This window comes from Podarcis bocagei (genome assembly GCF_964188305.1).
Source record: "Podarcis bocagei genome assembly, chromosome: Z".
NCBI lineage: Eukaryota > Metazoa > Chordata > Lepidosauria > Squamata > Lacertidae > Podarcis > Podarcis bocagei.
In genome coordinates, this window is record NC_138140.1 from 5,362,534 (window position 1) to 5,383,810 (window position 21,277).

General features: G+C 41.4%; 1 long non-coding RNA gene across 1 annotated transcript in view; it reads left to right on the plus strand.

Annotated features, from left to right (window-relative positions):
* The window catches only part of LOC308579095, a 30,584-nt gene extending 12,677 nt beyond the window's left edge, over window positions 1–17,907 (plus strand). Inside the window, exons 4-5 of the long non-coding RNA XR_014004277.1 lie at window positions 15,328–15,530; window positions 17,562–17,907. This is a non-coding gene — a long non-coding RNA (uncharacterized lncRNA). The remainder of the gene's footprint in view (window positions 1–15,327; window positions 15,531–17,561) is intronic.
* Window positions 17,908–21,277: the final 3,370 nt, after the last annotated feature.

Sequence of the window (21,277 nt, forward strand, 5' to 3'; positions counted from 1 at the left end):
AAATCTGAAAAGGGTCCCTCAAGGTTCAGGCAGTGTCAGGAATTGCGGACACATTTATGTGAGGCTGCCCTTTTGTGGTGATTCATCAAACTGCAAGTGGCAGTCTTCACAGTTAAAAACCTTTGGGACTGACACTGTTCACCTAGGTCCTGGGGTTTTTTTGGGGGGGGGGGGTTAGGATGGAGCAGAAATGGCTTCCTTTTCAAGCTCAGACTTGCTTGAGCAAAATGATAATTCCAGTGTTTTTCTTCTAGAAAGCTGCTGCTGGTACTTACCGTGAAGTTCTTACAGTTAAGTGCCACACTTTTAACCAGCGCCGTTCTTCTAGGAATAAAAGGTGCCAGTACTTCGTACCCTTGAGTACCCCCAGGAGGAAAAAGTACTGATCCTTCTGAGCTCTGGAATGTTTCTGTATTCTGATTGATTTCTCCTGTCTTATTCTCACAATCCAAGGGAGAAGTCCTTGATTTCATCCCCTAAGAAGAAGAATCTGATTGCTGGAGCATGACTCTGAGGCTGATGGGAGTAGGAGTCAAGGGTGCAGTTTCCCTGACATACATTCACATCAAAGAAAATCTTTAATAATATATATACATATATTTTAAAATACTGCTTTATTGCAATGCAGTGTTTAATCAGTGCACATTAGCAAGGTGGTTAGCAAGGCTGGTGAATCAGATTAGCTAGCCCAGCATCCTGTTTCCAACAATAGCCAATCAGATGCATCTGGAGAGCCCATAAGCCGGACAGCCTTTCTCTGTGTCCTGAATTGTGATGTGGAGAAAAGTGGAAAGAGAAAAGTTTTCCTCCCCTTCTCTAATACTAGAAAATGAGATCACCTAGCAGGGCTGAAGGGTGGGAGGCTCTGAATCAGCAAATGGAAGGACTTCTTCACATAACATGTAGATACGCTATGGAACTCATGGCCACCATATATAGTGATGAAATAAAAAAAAATTAAGGTCTTAGATATATAATAAATGTTCATAAATGTACCAAGCAAACACATAAATAAATAAATAAATAAATATATAAACCACATGTCTGAAGCAGCACAGGAAAACAGTCCTGAAACCATTTTGACTCCCAAGCTGACCAAGTGCTTGTCTGCGAGGAGGGAGGGGGTGAGGGAACCTTCCCATTGTCTCAGGAATTAAGTAATTACCATCTCAAATGGCCAGACTACCAGGAAAGGCAATCAGATAAGGCATTATCAGATAACCTGGCAGACAGGAAAAACAACAGCATTCAAATTTCTGTTGTAGACCACCTTTTCTGTGATGTAGGTATGATGTTTGTGGGGGGTGGTCTTGGATTACACTCCTTCTGTGATGTATGTATGATGTATGGAGGGGTGGTCTTGAGCCCCAGGGCAGGGAATTTAAAATGTCTTTATAAGGCCTTGCGCACCATTGTTCTGGGTTCCTCCTCCTTTCCTGCGTGAGAGGGGAGCACCCTGTTGCAACAGATCAATAAAGATCAAGCTTACTAGCTGCTTTGCTTCTCAATATTCTCTGGTTGGCCTCTGTTATTTTCTCCGACCGATGGAGAACCTACAAAGGACACTGTAAGGGCTCTTGTGTCCCCCATAATGGAATCAAGGCAGATTTTTGTTTATTACAGTGATGATCAGGCAGGCAGCTTTAAAACAGTGTCAGACAAATTCAGGGAGGGCAAACCTGTCCTCAGCTAGTAGGCATGATGGCTATGTTCTAGTCCCACTGTCAGAGCCTTTGCTATGAATCATGGGTGGTGAGAGTTGCTGTTGCACTCAGAGCCTTCTTGTGGGTATTTCATGGGTTGCCACTCTGCAAACAGGATGCTGGACTATATGGGTCCTTAGTGTGATCCACCAGGGCTCTTATTTTATGATCTTAATATTGAGATGGAATGTGGAGAGGGGAGAGGCACAAAATGTACACAATGAGTTGAAAGCTGAGGCCAATGATTTGCTCACAATGATTTGTATAAAATTCAATTCTATCTTATTAAAATGAATCAGTGGAGGATCCCTAGTGATCAAATTTACTTTGGAAAGATGCTCCCATAATCTGGAAAACTGGGGCAAAGATCAGAATGAGGGAGCGCTGAAGAAGTCTCCTTGTTTGAGAATGCTGACTATGGTTGGAAAAAAAACCCCTATCGGCTGCAAAAGAAACAGAGAGGGAAGTTAAAACTTCCCCCAAAGCTTGTCCCTCTAAGGATGGTTAGCTTTACAGACTTGTCCCTTAACCCAGCAGTGACACATTAAATCACTAAAGTTTCAATAACTCTTACTGTATCTCCATGGAGACGTGCACCATATGGAGTTAATTAGCAGCGCAACAAAACAATCAATTAGTTCCTTAATTAGTTTTCCTGGGGAAATGATAACAAACGCAAACAATGTATTCAAACAAATGTCCAATCCTCATTGATGGTTTAGTGGCCCCATGGAAGAGGCTTCACGCTGGGTCCTCTTCGTGGGCTTCGATTTATTCCAGACGTATTGAGAGCCAACTTCAGCAGCTCGAACAGCCGTGCCTTTAATCTTGAAGATCAATTATTTACAATACCTGAATACAATGGAGGAGAGGAAGGTGGGGAACCTCTCATTAAAACGGGGAGGGAAAAAATGAAAGAACAGAGAATGCAAAATCCCTTTGGCAAGATGATTGCGGGAAGCTGGGAAGCTGTGGTGCAGCAATTTGTGTCGCGGAAAACACTCCTGCAGTGCTGGAATTGACAAGATTTTTCTACACATTATCTCAACGTTAAGGATCAGGTGGGATAACTGGACCTTCATTATTCAAACAGATTAAGAAGATCAATAGAGATTGTCTCAGCCATTAATTTAAGAACTAACAGCCGAGTGTTAGGGCATCAAGTCTCCTGTTTGAGGGATGAGGGATGGGTTGCTCCTTCCTCCTCCTCCTCCTCATAATAAATTTTTATTTATACCCCGCCCTTCCTGGTTCAAAAACCAGGCTCAGGGTGGCTAACAACAAATTTAAAACACTTAATTGTAAAAGCAGCATAAAATACAGTATAAAAACATGAATAACAATAAAATTCTAAGTTCAGAAATCAATTTAGGGGGAATCCATCTAATAAACATTAGATAATCCCCAGGGCTAGCTGGCTGAATTAGACCTACTTGGGCCAGCGAGAAGGCCAGGGGAGAATTAGGTGTGGGGCCTCAGAGCAGGTAATCTTCATAAAAGGGGAGGGGGAGGGAAGAGAAGGGAAATAAGAGATCAGGCTGAATTCAAATTAAAGGCCAGGCAGAATAGCTCTGTTTTACAGGACCGATGGAAGGAGGTTAAATCCTGAAGGGCCCTAGTCTCAAGGGACAGAGCATCCCACCAGGTCGGAGCCATCACTGAGAAGGCCTTGGCCCTGGTGGAGGATAGTCTGACTTCCTTAGGGCCCGGGACCTCTAAACTATGATCCTCTGCGGGGCATACCAGGAGAGGCGGTCCCGTAAATACAAGGGCCCTAAGCCCTCGTATCATAGAGTTGGAAGGGACACCAAGGGCCATGTAGTCCAACCCTCTGCAATGCGGGAATCACAACTGAGAATCCCTGGCAGATGGCCATCCAAACTAAGAACATCCATGGAAGTAGAACCCACCACCTTCCAAGGTAATCTGTTCCAAATGTCAAAACAGCTCTTATTGTCAGAAAGTTATTTCTAATGTTTACTTCGAATCTCCTTTCTTGACATTTGAACCAGATGCTTTGGTACCTCCCTTCTGGAGCAGCAGAAAACATGCTTATTCCTTGTCCATCTGAAAACCATTAATATATTTGGCTATCATATCACCTATCATTTATGGATCATGAAAACCATCACTGACATTGGCAAGGAAGGAGGGTAATTACATCAAGTCTTCTCCTGTGAGACTTGTTCTAACTTCTATCATCAGCTGCCTGAGAAAAGAACTGGCTCCCAGGTTCAGTCCCTGGTGTCTCCAAGTAGATAGGAAATGGAGAGTCTCCCGCTTGGATAGCCACTGCTAGTCAATTTAGACAATACTGATCAAGATGGACCCAATGTTCTGGGTTGCCACATGTCCCCCTTTTCTAGGACAAGTCCTCTTTTTCATGGATAGAGTCACCATGACGATCCATAGCTAAAAGTAGAAGTCGGCAAATATGTCCTCTTTTTTTGCTCTTCAAAATATGGCAACCCTAAATATATTCTTGTGTTCCAAATTAGGTGTAAGTTTTAAAGGGCATTAGACAGATTCATGGAGGATATCAATGGCTACTGCTGTTCATCTTGATGGCTACATTCTACCTCCAGGATCAGAAGCACCCATACCTTTGAATACTATTTCCAGGAAACAACAGCCTTCATGCCCTAATTGTTAGACATCTTAATGGCCACTGTAGGCAACAGTGTGTTGTATTGGGTAGGCATCTGGTCTAATCTGGTCTCTTCTTATGATTTTGTATTATAATCTCTAGTCTGATAGTCTGCAGACAAACCCAAAATCACCCACAATAGTATATGTTTTGGGGGCTACATGACCATGATTTGCACCTTCCTTGTGTTGCCTCTTTTCTGGGATGGGAAAGAACCATGTCAATATTAGCAGATTTGGAAGCTCGTTGGATTGCTCATAGGACTTTACACAGTCATGTTTCACATTCTACCCATTGTGGTTGACCGAAGACATTTGGCTCCTTGAGGCAAAGGAGAAGCTGGCATCTCTTCCCTTCCATGTACAGAAGCTGACTAGGCTTCAGCATTGGCAATGGAATAGCATCTTCCAGTGTGCCCAGGGATAGGTAGGACAGTTTTGGGGATGCATGATAGGTGTGTATATATCTCTGATGTCCAAGATGACTCAAGACAAATGGCCAGTGCCAGCTGCTGCCTGGGATGATTATCTCACTCTGCTAACAGCAGGGAATGACCCTAGTATTTATGCAGGACATGAAACCCAACCTAGATCAAGTGAATCCCACCCACAATTTCAAGGTGGTTTCTGCAGCCAGAAGTAAACTGAACTTAACCCATTAGGTAAAGGTAAAGGGATCCCTGACCATTAGGTCCAGTCGTGGCCGACTCTGGGGTTGCGGCGCTCATCTCGCTTTATTGGCCGAGGGAGCCAGTGTACAGCTTCCGGGTCATGTGGCCAGCATGACTAAGCCGCTTCTGGCGAACCAGAGCAGCGCACAGAAACGCCGTTTATCTTCCCACTGAAGCAGTATCTATTTATCTACTTGCACTTTGACGTGCTTTTGAACTGCTAGGTTGGCAGGAGCAGGGACCGAGCAACGGGAGCTCACCCCGTCGCGGGGATTCGAACCGCTGACCTTCTGATCAGCAAGTCCTAGGCTCTGTGGTTTAACCCACAGCGCCACCTGCATCTCTGAGGAGAAGGTTGAGAAACTCCAAAAAAGGAGAGCTCTACCAGGCAGCTGCATCTTCACTGGAGAAGGTAGAAAGCTGTCAGGGATTGGAATGAATAGGTAGAGCCATGGTGGGGATCTGACCCCCACCCACTTCTCCTGTAGCTGACAGGAAGGAAGGAGACAGTATTGAATTGTAGCCAAGCTATGAGGGAGATAATGAGACAGAGACGGGTGAACAGCCAAGCTATGCTGAGTTAGGAGAATAAAGGGAAGAGAGAGAGCAGCCAGCGAACACTTCAATAGACAGTGCAGAAGATCCTCCATCCCCTAGGATACGACAGTTGTTGAGGGTTCAAGATAAATGCATGCAGCAACGTTTGGCAATGGGAGGCTTCCGTAGGGGCCGGTGCTGTTGGGGAACCATCGGGAGGGGAGGGAGAGAATTCCTCAGGCCTGACAGAAGCTATCTTCCCACCAGCTCTCTGCTTCTTCTACCATGAACCATGTCTCTCCTCCTCCCAGTTCTTCCTGCCCCTTGAAGGATCTGATCCTGCATGGTGCTGCTCCTTCACAAGCAGTTTTCCTTGTGTGCAGGAAAGCCACTCGTGAAGGAGCAGCACCTTGGAGAATTGGATTCTTCCACTCAACAGGAGGGTCCAATCCTGCATGGTGCTGGTGCATTCCAACCTTTAAAAGAACTTTCATTGCTGTAAAGGTAAAGGTAAAGGTACACCTGCCCATACGGGCCTGTTGTGTCCAACTCTAGGGTTGTGCGCCCATCTCACTTAAGAGGCCGGGGGCCAGCGCTGTCCGGAGACCCTTCCGGGTCACGTGGCCAGCGTGATGAAGCTGCTCCGGCGAACCAGCACCAGCGCAGCACACGGAAACGCCCTTTACCTTCCCGCTATAAAGCGGTACCTATTTATCTACTTGCACTTAGGGGTGCTTTCGAACTGCTAGGTGGGCAGGAGCTGGGACTGAATGACGGGAGCTCACCCTGCCGCGGGGATTCGAACCGCCGACCATGCGATCGGCAAGCCCTAGACGCTGAGGTTTTACCCTCAGCGCCACCCGCGTCCCTAACATTAATTGCTGTACGTATGTTAAAATAGGGTTGAAAACCCTAAGAAAAACTTTAGCCTTACCCCCAAGTTGCTTCAGGGATGGATGTGGGGGGGGGGGTGGCCCCCAAGCTATCACAGGGTGAGTTGGCCTGATCCCGGGACCACAAATTGGAGCCATAGGTCAAATCGGGAGTTCCATGCAGAGCCCTACTGACCACTGCAAGTGCCACATAATATTTGTTCTGCACTTGGAAGGAAAGGATGTTGAGTGTGGCAGCAACTATGCCCTGGAGCACTCTGCCTACTATTTTTTGGCACTGCTAAAAACTTTTGTTTGGGAAAGGCTTACCCAGACATGTAAAACTGACATGTTATTTTATTAAATTTTAACTGGGGATTTTATTTATACTGTTACACTCCCCCCCCAATCTCTGAGTGTTTCCTTTTGGACAATGAGTCACAGTAGAACCTGTTGTGTCTTTTTAATATGTGGTTTGTTTACACATATATACAACCTGAGTCTAGATGGAGCATCAATTTCCAAGGGATTTCTATTCTTCTCATGACCACTGCTTTGCAGCCCAGCAGCAAAAGGTCATGTCTCTCTCTGACCCCCCCAACTTCCTCCTAAGCTTTTATTTCTCTGCCTTTTCTATAACAACAACAACAACAACAACAGCTTATTATTTATTATTTATTATTTATACCCCGCTCATCTGGCTGGGTTTCCCCAGCCACTCTGGGCGGCTCCCAACAGAATATAAAAAACACGATAAAACATCAAACATTAAAAACAGGGCTGCCTTCAGATGTCTTCTAAAAGTCAGATAGTTGTTTATTTCATTGACATCAGATGGGAGGGCGTTTCACAGGACAGGCGCCACTACCAAGAAGGCCAAAGCATCACTCCTTTGATGTGCCAATAGATTATTATCCCAAGGTCATCTTCACCTCAAAGGAAATTAGGTTGACGCCATTACCTTTTTTACTCATGTTGATTTCCTGGGGTTAAGAAGCGTCTAATACACAACTTGGGAAGTTTGCCTAACTTAATTAGTCTTTCACACTGGCTAATTAAAGGAATAGATGCCTCTGGTACACAGGTCAAATACACACATGGATCTATCTTAAACACACATGAGTCTAGTGATTTTCCAGTTCTAACACACACACACACACACACACACACACACACACACACACACACACACACTAATTAAATTCTTATGTTTACTGAACCCAGGCCTTTGGCACCCACAAACCTATAACAATATCTTTCCCCCAAGAAACCAATTTTCTTTTAACTTCCAACTTTCATCCAAAATTTTAATGGGTATTTCATATTTGATGGGTTCAATCCAGTGCTAGCCCTACTCAGAGCAGATCCTTGAAAACAATGGCCATCACTAAATTAGATCCATTGATTTCAATGAGACAACTCGTGTAGAACTTAGTTGGATACAACCCTATGTAAACTACTTTTTTTGAGAGCCAGTTTGGCATGGTGGCTAGTGAGTTGGATTAGGTCCCAGGAGACCAGGGTTCAAATCCCTACTAGGCCATGAAGTTCACTGGGTGTCCCTGGGTCAGTCACTGTGTTTTCTCAGCCTTACCTACCTCACAGGGTTGTTGTGGAGATTAAATCAGGAGGAGGAGGACAAAGTGCATCACCTTTGAGTACTTTGGAGTGAAAGGTAAGATATAAATGCAGTAAATAAAATAATAAACATTTTTAAGACGAAGCAGTATATAAATTTGATTTCATAAAATAAAATAAAGTTCACCCAGGGAAGGGGTGGGGAAGACGGAGACCCTTCAGAACAAGGAAGAGAGAAGAAGGAGGGTAGAAGTCACTTCATGGTAACTTTGCAATGTCAAAAATAACTGTGTGATTTGCACCTGAAAGCTGCTTTAAATCTTGGGAGCGTATTCTGAAATGCAGCTTCTCTGACAGCCTCCTGGTTAGAATGCAAATATATGAGCTTTGCTGAAGTGACCTGTGCTAAGTGGTTTAATGCGAGAGGCAGTGAACGACTCATGAATTCTGTATTAGACACCATAGTTCCATGATGTTGCAAGTGGCTTCCCAATAATGAAACCTTAACGTATTTATCACCATCGCTCAGGCAAAGAGCATCAATATTTTCAAACTGCCAAGAGAGAGAGGGGGGAGGGGGAGGAGGAGGAGGAGGAGGAAAGAAAATTAACTGGTTACTCTAAAGGCATCTATCTGATTTGTCTCCTCCTGCATTTCAGGCAGCCTAGGTCATCTTTACACACGTATGAGTTGCATCTTTAAATATATACATTACCGGAGGGTAGTAAGCGGCCATAATTTACATGGCGTATGTATTTTTCTTCATTTGCAAGGGAAAGAACTCCCAGTACTTACAGATCTGTCCTGGCTCTGCAGGTTTTTATATGCCGCAAAATCATCTTGTCAGCTACTCAATAGCTGTTCGCTCAGGGCCAAACTATAGGCTGCGTTGGAGCTCTATAGGTGGAATCTCAATACTCCAACATCTAAGGACCTAAGCCAGAGGTGGTTACTAGGGAATGGGGGTGGGGATACAACTCACATCACATTTAAATTGAACTAACCCAATTCCCACTTTCCAGAAAAACAGCCATCCTTCAAAATTTGAACTCTGAAATTTGTGGTGTGGGCCTCCAACCAAGTAATGTGTTCAAAAATTCCCACGCTGTGGTAAAGTGTGTGCATAAATGGCTATATAGTGAAAATAAAATGCAAACATTCAGGGTTGTATTTAGCGAGCTTCTACTTGGAGAAGACCCATAGAAAATAATGGGTCTAAGTGAGGACTTATCCACAACTTAAAGGTCCATGCCCAAGTGCTTTCCCCCCCTTCTTTTGCCCCCAGAGCTTTCCCCTGTGCAAACTTGCTCTTTAGCGCTCAGTTGGAGCAAATGGCAAATTGGGTTTTCTGCAGATTGCGGGTTGGGGCAAAGTGTAAGTGTGGATAAGCTCTTAATCGTGGTAATTAATTTCTATGGGTCTAAGTAAAACCTAAATGAAGATGAAAGCTTTGGGGGGCCTTTTAATCACAATCTGTCTAGTGTTTCAATTTTCTTTCCCCAAATTCCCCATTCCTGGGTGCTTTGTTGGGTTTAAATTGTTTTAGTTCCTGTGCTGTGTGCTGATTTTACCTATTTTTTTTTGTTAGTTTGTTTTTGCTGTGCTCCTCTGTGTGTGTGTGTGTGTGTGCATTCTGTGTGTGTGTTCTTTCTTTTTTTTTCTTACAACAGCTGGATGCACAGCGTGCAAATATTGATAAGATCAACACCATATTTTTCCTTTTGTAAAAGCATTGAAAGAGGGTAACATGGGGGTGTACGGTGGGTCTCTAACTATTTCCCCTTGTGCCAGGGCCTTAATCCAGCAGCCCCCAACCCCACTGAGAAACCCAAAAGTCCGTAATCCTGTAACAGACAATAATCATTATGGTCTTGCAATAAATGGTCATGGTTGTTAATTCACAGATGTTGTCAATCAGAAATGACTGGGGAAAGGGGTGGAGAAGAAACTCATTTGGTCAGCATTTTAAGTCTTTTAAGTTGGTGTTTTTATCCCATTATGTATCTCTATTGCATTTGAAATCATTTCAAAATTTGAAATTCTTTTAATCATTTTTTTTAATTATAAATTGCTTTGTATATGTTTTTATTGTTAGAATAATAGAACTGTAGAGCTGTAGAGGATTATCCCAAGGGTAATCTAGTTGCAACCTCTGTAGCACAGGAATCATACCTAAAGGATCCATGACAGATGGCCAGCCAACATCTACTTAAAAACATCCAATGTAAGAGAACCCACTAACTTCTGAGGTACAGTAGTTTGTTCTACTTTCAAACAGCTCTTACAGTCAGAAAGTTATTTCTAATGTTTAGTTGGAATTTTTATTTTGGGGGGTTTTTCCTTGGCAATTTGAATCCATCTGTTCATGTTCTCCCCTCCGGAGCAGCAGAAAACTAGCTTGCTCCGTCTTCCAAGAGACAGCCCTTCGGATATTTGACGATGGCTATCGTATTGTAAAGATATGTACAGAAACTAGGAGAGGATATATTAGTTAGATGTTATCCTTCCTTACGTTTCTGAGTTTAGCAGAGTACACCCCTTGCAGCAAAAATAAGGAAGCTGGTGATAAGCTAGTTTTAGCCTTTTGTTTAAGTAATCCAGGATGCTTTAACACATACTGGATTTATTTCCCCCTTTCTCCCTTTTAAAACAATAAATCACACAAAACAGTCTTCTTATGAGTAAAGAAAAAATTACACAGTTTCACAGTAGCTGTCTTGAGGCAGGCTTAAAATGTAGTTACAGACATATAGTTTAGATTAGAATTGGAGTCTGAGCTGTGACTCAGACTTAGTACGTGGGCCAACATCCCTAGCCATGGATGAGGCACTGAAGAGATGAGAGTATCAGGAATTTTATAAGAGTATCAGTATTTTATAAGGAATAGTTTATAAACAAAACTAAATACCTAATGAAATATAGATTATTTTGAAGTGAACTAACTTAAATCCTCTGGTCACAGACTCACATGTGGACTGGAATACACACACACATATCAATTGGATGATGCACATCCAAATTTTGTGATGCAATTTCAGTTCAGAAAAACATGCACAGAGAAATGTATTAATAAACTTACAAAAATGCATACTTTGGGGCAAGTGTTCAAAGGATATAAAAATGTATTTGTATGATTTGTGTGTGGGGTGAGTGGGTGCATTTAAAAAAGGGACCAAATGGTTCTTCAAGGGAGCACATTTGGAACTCATATGGAACAGAAATAAGCCGATCCAGCTAGGGATGTGGTTTCATGTTCCATTTTTTAATCTGTAAATTCGCTTTACCCTGTGTTGCACAGCTCACAAGTTACAGTTTAACTAGGAATTTTTCTAAGATTTCATTCCAGAATTGGAGAGCTGCCACCAGTCATTGTCAACAATGCTTAGCTAGATAGGCCAACAGTTTCAATTCTTATAAAGCAGCTTATTATGTTTTCCTGTTTGAAAGCGCTGGTTCTGGATGTAATAGAATACTTGGAAGTAAGAAATGAAAAACAGGCAGCATTGATGTTTATAGATGCTGAAAAAGCCTTTGATAATGCCTCTTGGGAATTTATGAAAAAAAGTGCTGGAAGAAATGGGCTTTGGAGAAAACTTTAGGAAAGGGATTCAAGCAATATATTCGGATCAAAAAGCAAAATTAATTGTAAATCAGGTGGTAACAGATGAATGTAAGATACAGAAAGGAACAAGACAGGGATGTCCTTTATCACCTTTATTATTCATTTTGGTTCAAGAAGTCCTGGCGAGAAATATTAGGGCAGATGAAAGTATCAGAGAAATTATGGTAGGGAAAAAGACATATGAATTAAAAGCATATGCTGATGACCTTGTAATTACAGTGGAAGATCCTAAGAATTCTTCCGAAAGTCTTAGAAAAAATACAGGAATTTGGGCAAGTGGCAGGCTTCAAATTAAATAAAAAGAAGACAAAGATGTTAGTAAATTTTTTATCAGAAATGGATAAAAAAGAATTACATCAGAGTATAGAAATAGAGATTCATAAAAAAGTTAAATAGGAATCTGGCTTACAACCAAGAATATCAATATCTTTAAAGACAATTATGAAAAAAATTGGAATAAAAAAAAAAGGAATTTAGAAATATGGGGAAGAATGAACCTATCATTATTAGGGAGAATTGCAGCAATTAAGATGAAGACATTGCCAAAAATGTTGTTTTTGTTTCAGTGAGTGCCAGTAATAAGTGACCTAGCATGTTTCAAAAAATGGCAAAAAGATATTTCAAAATTTATATGGAAAGGGAAGAAGCCAAGAATAAAATACAAATTAGTTACAGATATCAGAGACAGAGGAGGCTTCGCCCTTCTGGATCTTAAACTATACTATGAAGCTGCATGTGTCACTTGGATCTGGGACTGAATCAAATTAGACAATATGGATATGTTAGATTTGAAGGACATTATAACAGATTTGGATGGCATGTGTATTTGTGGTACGATAAAGGAAAAGTACATAAAGGATTTTATAACCATATAATTAGGAGATCACTTTTAAAAGTTTGGGAAAGATATAAAGATTTATTGGAACAAAAAACTCCATGGTGGTTGTCACCACTGGAAGCAATATCAATAAAATCAATAAATAGGAAAGAAAAATGGTTTACATATGGAGACATTTTAATAGAAACAGAAGAAGGGAAATTAAAATTGAAAGCGCTCGAAGAGATTTGAGAACATGTAAATGAGTGGCTGCAGTATTATCAATTAAATGAGAGATTTAAAGAAGATAATAAGAAAGGATTCAGTTATACTTTATCCAGATTTCAAAGAGAAATTATAGATGATAACACTAAAACATTGAAGAAGATGTACAGTTTACTGTTAAGAGTGGGAAACCAAAGATGAAGAGGTTAAATGTGTAATGATTAAATGGGCACAAGATTTAGGACATAATATAAAAATGGAAGATTGGGGAAAATTATAGAATGGGAATTTAAAATTTACTGATGGTATACGGTAATTTTGAAAGAAAATTATATGAAAATGATATATCGAGGGTATATTACTTCAGTTAAATTGGCAAAAATGTATAGAAAAGTTCCAATAAGTGTTGGAAGTATAAAGAGAAAGAAGGCACATTTTATCACATGTGGTGGAACTGTAAAGTAACCAAAAGCTATTGGGAAATGATTTATAATGAAATGAAAAAAATGTTTAGGATAACCTTTGTTAAAAGACCAGAAGCCTTTTTGCTAGGTATTATAGGCCAAGACCTGCCAAAAGAGTGGAAGAAACTATTTATGTACGCTACAACATAGACTCTATAAAGTCTATGATTGCAAATTATAGTTTGCCAGATCCAGACTAAGTTGCAAACTAGGTTTGATTTGGAGACACTTCTTATCCCATTCTTTTATACACAAAAGATTTATCCTCAAGCATAAATCATGTTTCAGAGCAGCCTTTGGGGAAGTGCCAAAGCTCAGTGATAGAACATCTGCTTTGCATGCAGAAGACCTCTGGTTCAGACCTGCCATCTCTAGGTAGCCTTGAGAGAGACCCCCTAGCTGAACGGAGAACCACTGCCAGTAAGTGCAGGTAATGCTGGTCTAGATGGACTGGCTCAAAATAAGGCAACTTCCTATACTCTTACCTGACTTGAGCTTTTACAGGAGTCCTCAATAATATTTCCAGAAGCAAATTTCTCCTGCTTTAATGGTCCTTGCTTTTGAAACATGCAGCATGCTGTTGCATGCAGAAGGTCAAGGTGTCAGAAGCTAAGACAGGTGGGGGGAGAGAAGAAATGTCAGGGCTGATTTTATTGTTTTTATGATGCTACTTAGACCCAATAAAAAAGTGTCATTTTTAGTTATAAACAATTGGACGGCTGTCCAGTAGATTGCAATGGCCTTACTGAAATGTGAAGCTCCCCGTCAGGTTGCGTTTCTAGCTGGTATTTTAACTTGCTGATGGGTCTAAAAACCTTCTTGGGAATCCTCTGGCAGAATTCTCAGGGAGCACCTTATGCGAGGAGGTAGCAAATCCAAGAGGCTTGCAAGAAAAACTACATGAAAGGGAAATGGATAGGGATAGAGGAGGAAATAAGCAGACAGTTCTTAGAAACAAGTTTATTTAGTGAATTTAGTGAACTCATCCTATTCCCCTTTTCTGGCATGCAGCTCCTGTTCCCACTTCTAGTGTGCCTTCTCTGCCCAGTCAGGGAAAAAGAGTCCTCTGATAACACTCCTTGAAGTGCACAAAGACCTTCAGCTCCATTTAAGAGCCTGGGGTAGTGCCTCCATTCTACAAATTTATGGAAAGGCCACCCTTGGAATATTGTACATAATTCTGGTCACCTTATCTCAGAATGGATATTGTAAAGCTTCCCCCCTCACACTTTCCTGAATTTTCCAGTAAAATCATATATACAAAAATGCATATACTGGGTTAAAGTCTGCCTATAAATGTATATAGTTACAGATAGGTAGCCGTGTTGGTCTGCCATAGTCAAAATAAAAAAATTCCTTCCAGTAGCACCTTAAAGACCAACTAAGTTAGTTCTTGGTATGAGCTTTCGTGTGCATGCACACTTCTTCAGATACACCTTCTCACCCCTTGCCTTTTCCTGTAAGACCTATTGCAGTCGTTAAGAGTCGTCAACAGGCTCATCTCAGCTATCTGCCAATCTCCCATTCCCACCACCCTTCTGAGTAATACCCCTCCCCACCTTCTCACTATATAGAAGGATCGGGCAACTTCTGTTTCAGTGTATCTGAAGAAGTGTGCATGCACACGAAAGCTCATACCAAGAACTAACTTAGTTGGTCTTTAAGGTGCTACTGGAAGGAATTTTTTTATTTATAAATGTATATATTAGTGAAAATGACATAAAAATGCATTGTATTATGAATAATGCTTTGCAAAAATGTGATTTGCCTATCCATAGTAGTGCTGGCCACCAGCTTGGATGGCTTTAAAAGGGGGTTAGACAAATTAATAAAGCTAACAGTCACTGTAAGAGGCCTCTGAATATCATTTGCTAGGAATTATATGTGCAGAGAGTGCAGTTGCACTCATGTCCTGCTTCCAAGATTCCCATTGGGGCAGCTGGTTGGCCATGGAGAGAACGGAATGTTGGACTAGATGTGCCTTTGGCCAGATCCAGCAACATACTCTGCTTTTGTTCCCCTCTTCTTACAAAGGAAGATTCTCTGTGTGGGGAGGCAGGTCCCCACCCCACCCCACCCCATGATCCTTCTGTGTGCGGCTGCTGCAGCCAGAAGTAAACTGAACTTAACCCAAACTTTTTTGTTTTGTTTTTCCCCCCGTTAAAGCATTCTGGTCTCTTCTGTTTCTCCAGGGACTTTGGGGGCTGCGTGACGATATTCCTCCCCATTGAGGAAGATTGATTTCTTGTCACATAAGTTCAGCAGTTAAGAAAAAAGGTGCTTGTCCTGTTTCCCACACCTGTCACATTGACTTCTATAATGAACCCGTTACACAGACCTCGGAAACGGATGGAAACCTCTTCTGACAGCACTTGTCAAATGAATAGGCAGGAAGGTGAGGACAATGTATTCAATGCGGTGAACTTTCAGCGCTTTTGTGGACACTGACAGGGGACTCAGGCTCAGTCGTCAGATTGGGGCAATGGATTGGGGTGGCATGGGGTGGAGAGGAAGGAAGGGAGATGTGGAATATATTTGTTATTTATTTCTATCAGTCCCATTCAGAAATCCGTCTTCTCAACTTCTTAAAAGTTCCCTCGCTTCTATGAAAGAGGCCTTCCATTTTCCTGCATCAGACACAAGCAAGGTCTAGGATATGATTTGGGTGGTTGCCGGATGGCCAAGGTGGCATAAAGTATGTGTGTGTTGTTCTAACTAAGCATTTATCCCACCCCCTATGTCCTTGACAGCTGCACCCACTTTCTGATCCAAAGAAGGACCGTGAGAAGAGTTACTTCATATATATATGGCATCTTCCTCTCCCCCTGCCCCCTGCTGCTGTTGGTGGGGTGCCACTTCCACTCTAGACTGGAGGTGAATTGCCATGCACAAACTGTTTTGGAACAAGAAGCCTCATTTGGTTTATCCCTGCAAAGGACGTACCAGACTCACACGTACAATAGGGGTTGGCAGGTCGCCAGGCTTTTTAACCTAGTTTCACCTCAACTTCTTCCTCTTTCTTCTGCCTTAGGTTTGGCACGTACACCTTCACAAATGCTGTACAGCAAGGCCAGGGTGCACAGTTCAGGTTCACATACCCAAAGTTATGTGGATTCACATACCCAAAGTTAGCATGGAGGGAGAATCTACTTCTAATTATTTGCTGCATGGCCACAGACCGCAGCTGTACCTAGGAGAGAAGAGGGAAAGGATTTAAGCTTTCCTCATCACTTAACCTCACCTGACCAGAATCCTGCAATTCGGTTAATTTTTTTAATAGGTTGCAGATCTTCTAAATGGTTATATTTACTAAATACAGTGGTACCTCGGGTTACCTACGCTTCAGGTTACCTACGCTTCAGGTTACAGACCCCACTAACCCAGAAATAGTACCTCGGGTTAAGACCTTTGCTTCAGGATGAGAACAGAAATCGTGCTCTGGCGATGCGGCAGCAGCAGGAGGCCCCATTAGCTGAAGTGGTGCTTCAGGTTAAGAACAGTTTCAGGTTAAGTACGGACCTCCAGAATGAATTAAGTACTTAACCCGAGGTACCACTGTATAAGCATTTATGATGCTTAAGCTGGTGCACGTGTGATGGCAATGCTGGTTTTACCTGTGCTTGTTTTATTGGTGGGCTTGCTTTGAACGTTGTTGTTGGTTTTATTTCTATACCGCTTTATATTCGGGGGGGGGGGCTGGAATCTTGAAGCAGTTTACAACTTACATTAAAACATCAAGTGAAGCAATCTGTAATAAAACATTACTAAAGTACACATTCAAAGCAAAGTAATTAACAGGGAACTGTATTATTATTTTAAAGAATTTGAAACGAAACATTACAAAGAAGGTCAGCTGCAGAATGCACATTTAATGCAGCAAGGTTAACAAAAATTATCTCAAACTTTTCAAAAGAAATAATTACTACAGGAAGTCAAATATAAAATGCACATTTGAAACAAGATAATTAGCAAGAGAATAAAATAGTATCATATGCATATATTAACTTTGTTATGATGTCTATCTGTAGCTATATCTATATATCTTATAGTTATTCTCATTGAAAGACGGGATATAAATGTGCAAGTAAACAAAAGTAAAGCATATAAAGTTCTATTTAGTTGCCATGGTGCTGTGTCACACAGGTTACATGCGCCATAAGCTCATGATTTGTACAGGAACATAAAAAGAAGCCTGTTGAATCAGGCAACAGGCCCATCTAGTCTAGTATCCCAATGGCCAATCGGATGCCTCTGGGAAGCTCACAAGCAGAGCATGAGCTCAATGGCCCTTCCACAACTCTATGTCTTCCCTACAGCTGGTAAGACAAAGATGGGCTGCCTCTTAACATGGCAGTCCCACCTAGCAATCGTTCCTACCTTTTCTGATGTTGGGGCTCTGAGTGTCATTTTCTCTTTCCCTGGCCAGGAGGTGGAAGGAGAAATGAATGAAAAGGTGGAGAAAGATTTGAGTTTTGTTGAGGTTGCCGTTGGGAATTCAGGACTCTTCATGACAAAGTGAGAAGCTGTGGTGGCTTAAGTGTTTTGGTGAAGGTCCTGGCGGTTTCATGGCAATTGGAGAATATGTGAGTGACTTTAACAATTCCGGATTCTCCCAGTTTCTCATTTTTCCAGTCTTAAGTTCAGATCTCCATGTTTCTGCATCAGTTTGTGAAAATTTATATATGAAAATGTATCAGCATTTCAGCGCAATTTCCCCCGCTCTGCACATTTGTACGTGTGCAATCTTTGTCTAGCTCCTCCCTTCTGACCTTACAGCCTTGGGTGACCCTGCTTGGAGTACGAGACTCCCGGCGGCTTCGCTCACAAGGGTCATAGGAATGTGCAAGCCCACTCACCACGACAAGGTGATGATCCAGCGAGTGAGAAACCACGAGTAGCTGAGTGTCATATGTAGTTTGTCCCTGAAAGGAAACCATAACTTTGGTATAGAGCTAACACATAAAGGCCAAAGTGGATTTTGGTTCTATTTTAAAGAGTCTTGAATATATATTTTTCCTTTCCCTCCGTAGAAACCTCCAAAAGTTCTTAAGAGTGAGGGCTTGGTTGGGTAAATTATGAATATCTTTCCACAGAACATTTGGGAGCATAATTATTATTATTAAAAAAACCCCAGCTACTTTGTATTGTTTTCCTTTTGCTTTCTTGGTTAGCTCTGCCAAGATTTACATTGTACAATTTAAAGAGCTCTGGAACAGCTGTAAAGAGGTGTTACCCTCCCCTACCCCAGTGTGCTGCTGTTTTTAAATTAAGGGCAGTGAAGAGGGGAGTCTGAAAGAGCTGACCTTGAAAGTGATGTTAAGAAGACAAGGAAAAGGACAGGTGATTGGTAAATTTGGTTGGACTTGCTGTGTGGCAATTTAAAGAGACCTAGTCCCGCTCAAAAGAACAAAATCTATATAGAGTCTGGTCAAAGCTTTCAACTGTGCAAGGTTGAAATCATGCAAGTTAATTTGCATGTAATATGTGATTGTACTGTACAGTGGAAAATTTGAGGGCCAGCCAAGGAAGCTGAATCCTGATAAGACAAAGGTATTGTGTCCAAGAGGTGGAGAAATAGCCTGTTCTGGATGCACTCCGCTGGAAGAAGTAGGTTTGTAGCTTGAGATCCTACATTGTCACTGGAGACCTCAGCGGTTAGAAGTGTCCATTTCCATATATGGCTGGTTCACCAGCTATGACCCGCTTTGAACAGTGATAACTAGGTGATGGTGCTCCATGCTCTGCTAACTGGATTACCGTGATACAACTCTACATGGGGATGCCTTTGAATAAGACTCAGAATTTTCAACTGGTCCAAAATGCAGCAGCTGGATTACTTTGCTGGGGTTCCCTTTAGAATCCATTTTGATCACCAGCTCATTTCCACACCCAATTCAAAGCGCTCTCAAGACACCTTAGGGACCAAAGATGCCTCCTTCCATACAGACCCTCTCAAGTTAAGATCAGTAGAGGGGACCCTCTTGTGAGTTCTACCACTCACAGAATTTGGGAGGGTGGTGGTCCAGGAAAGGGTATTCTGGGAACTGTAGGTGCTGCGAACTGTAGCTCTGAAAGGTCAGCCCCTTCAACAAATTGCAGTTACTGGGTTTCTCCATGACTGCTAAAGTGGTATAATAGTGGTTCAAGTGTATGGTGTGGATTGGACATATGTCTCAAAATTTGGAGAGAGATCTGAAGGTTAATTACCATCTGATTTGCACATTAATCTAACTAATCATAGTGGGATGCTTTTCCAGAGGAGAGAGCCAACTGTGATTCTACTTTATGATGAATACTTTTTAAAATTTATTTGCTTGGCCCTTGTACCTGCAAACTGGCTATAGGTTTTATCTGTTCCTCTGAATTTTATGGTTTGTTTTCCAACAGCTGATTTTGGCTGTTTTTTCTTTATTTGATCGAGTCAGATAATTGGTTCATCTCGCCTGGTATTGTCTACATTGGCTGGTGATGACTCTGCAGGATTTTAGACAGGGGACATTACCAGCCCTACAGGAAGACGTCAAGGACTGAACCTGGACCTTTCTGCATGGAAAGAAAATGCTCTACCACAGAGTTATGGCTTTTCTACCTCTGTATCAGCTGTTCCTGCAGAAGGGTGCAGGTGGAGTGCATTTTATATGGATTTATGCATGTAATCTGGCAGTTCTGAGCCTGTACTGGACTGCATCTTGCACTGAGCACCTGCTCATGACTGAACTGCTTGCCCATTCTCACTTTTTTTTTTTAAAAAAAAAGCTTAATAACTATATGCAAAATTATATGCCAGGAATACATATCATGCTTATAATATGTATGAAATGAATAACGCCCCATATTTCTGCAACATGATTTTATAAGAATTAACCTAAGTGTTTTTATACAGCTTTATGCATTGTTTTATGAACCTGTTTATGTCCTGGTTATTTGAGGAAACCTGGAGTGCACCACACATAAAATAATACATATAATATTATATGTACAGAAATGTGTATGGCATTACACATAATACATGAGAACCATTAGCATTTTTAGAGACACTTGGTAAAAAGCAACAAAAAATAAATAAGAAATAATGTCCTTTATGCTTCCCATGAAGCACCCAAAAGTGATTTATAATGAATATATAAAAGTTAACTATATAAAAACTGTTAAAACATTTGCATATATAAAAAGTTTAAAACAAAAACAGCATATCAATCAATTAATAAATCATCCTAGATGCATTCCTACTTTTCCTTGTTGCTGCTTGATATTACATATTTATCTCTAATTCACCTTTCATTCCTTATATTCAATTTACAAATTAATTTTTTTCTTACTTCTTATCCACCAGCTGTTGATTTATCAATTCCCGCTCATATATTTACATAACAATATCATATTCCCTTAGAAGACAAGAGATTATACATACCCCTGCCTATCCACTTTAAATCATGACTTATTATTTCTATATTAATTTTTTCTTTCTTTTCATCTTGCACGTGCTTCCATCTGTATCTATCATCTCCACCATCTTTAACTTTTCAGTAGTTGCCCATCTTCACTTTTCCAGTCTACACTCCTCACAGCCAGTGTCCATCTCCTGTCTAGCGCCATATTATTTTGCAATTCAAGTTGTCTCCACAACATTTACACTCTATTATCTGTTGTAAGGTTCTTTCTCAAGGACAGCTGTCTGGCATTAACTCTAAACAAGAAGGGCTCTCTTTGTGCATTCTAACAAACATTGTCGCAGAGACCAGCCCACAAAGTGCATTGGCAAGGAAGACCATCATTCCTCAAAGACTTTTAAATACTAAGAAGGTCCCTCCCCTCTGCCATTGCTCTGCCAGATTTGCAGCCACCATGTTTCCAAACAGAATTACAAGTCTCTCTTGTTTGTTTTAAAAAATATATATGCTATCATCTCCAACAACTCAACCTGTGGTCTTTATTTCCAGTTTCTGTTTTTCCCCTCAGTCTGGGAGAGGGTGGGTAATATCTCTTGATAATATATATATACATATGTATAAACAGTGTCCCTTTTCCTCTCCCCTTGCTTTAACAGTTTCACACACACCTTTCCAACACAGTTCCAAATTTATTCTGTCTCTGGGAGTGCAGAATTCTAGCATTCCAAACTCAATTACACGAAGAGAAAAA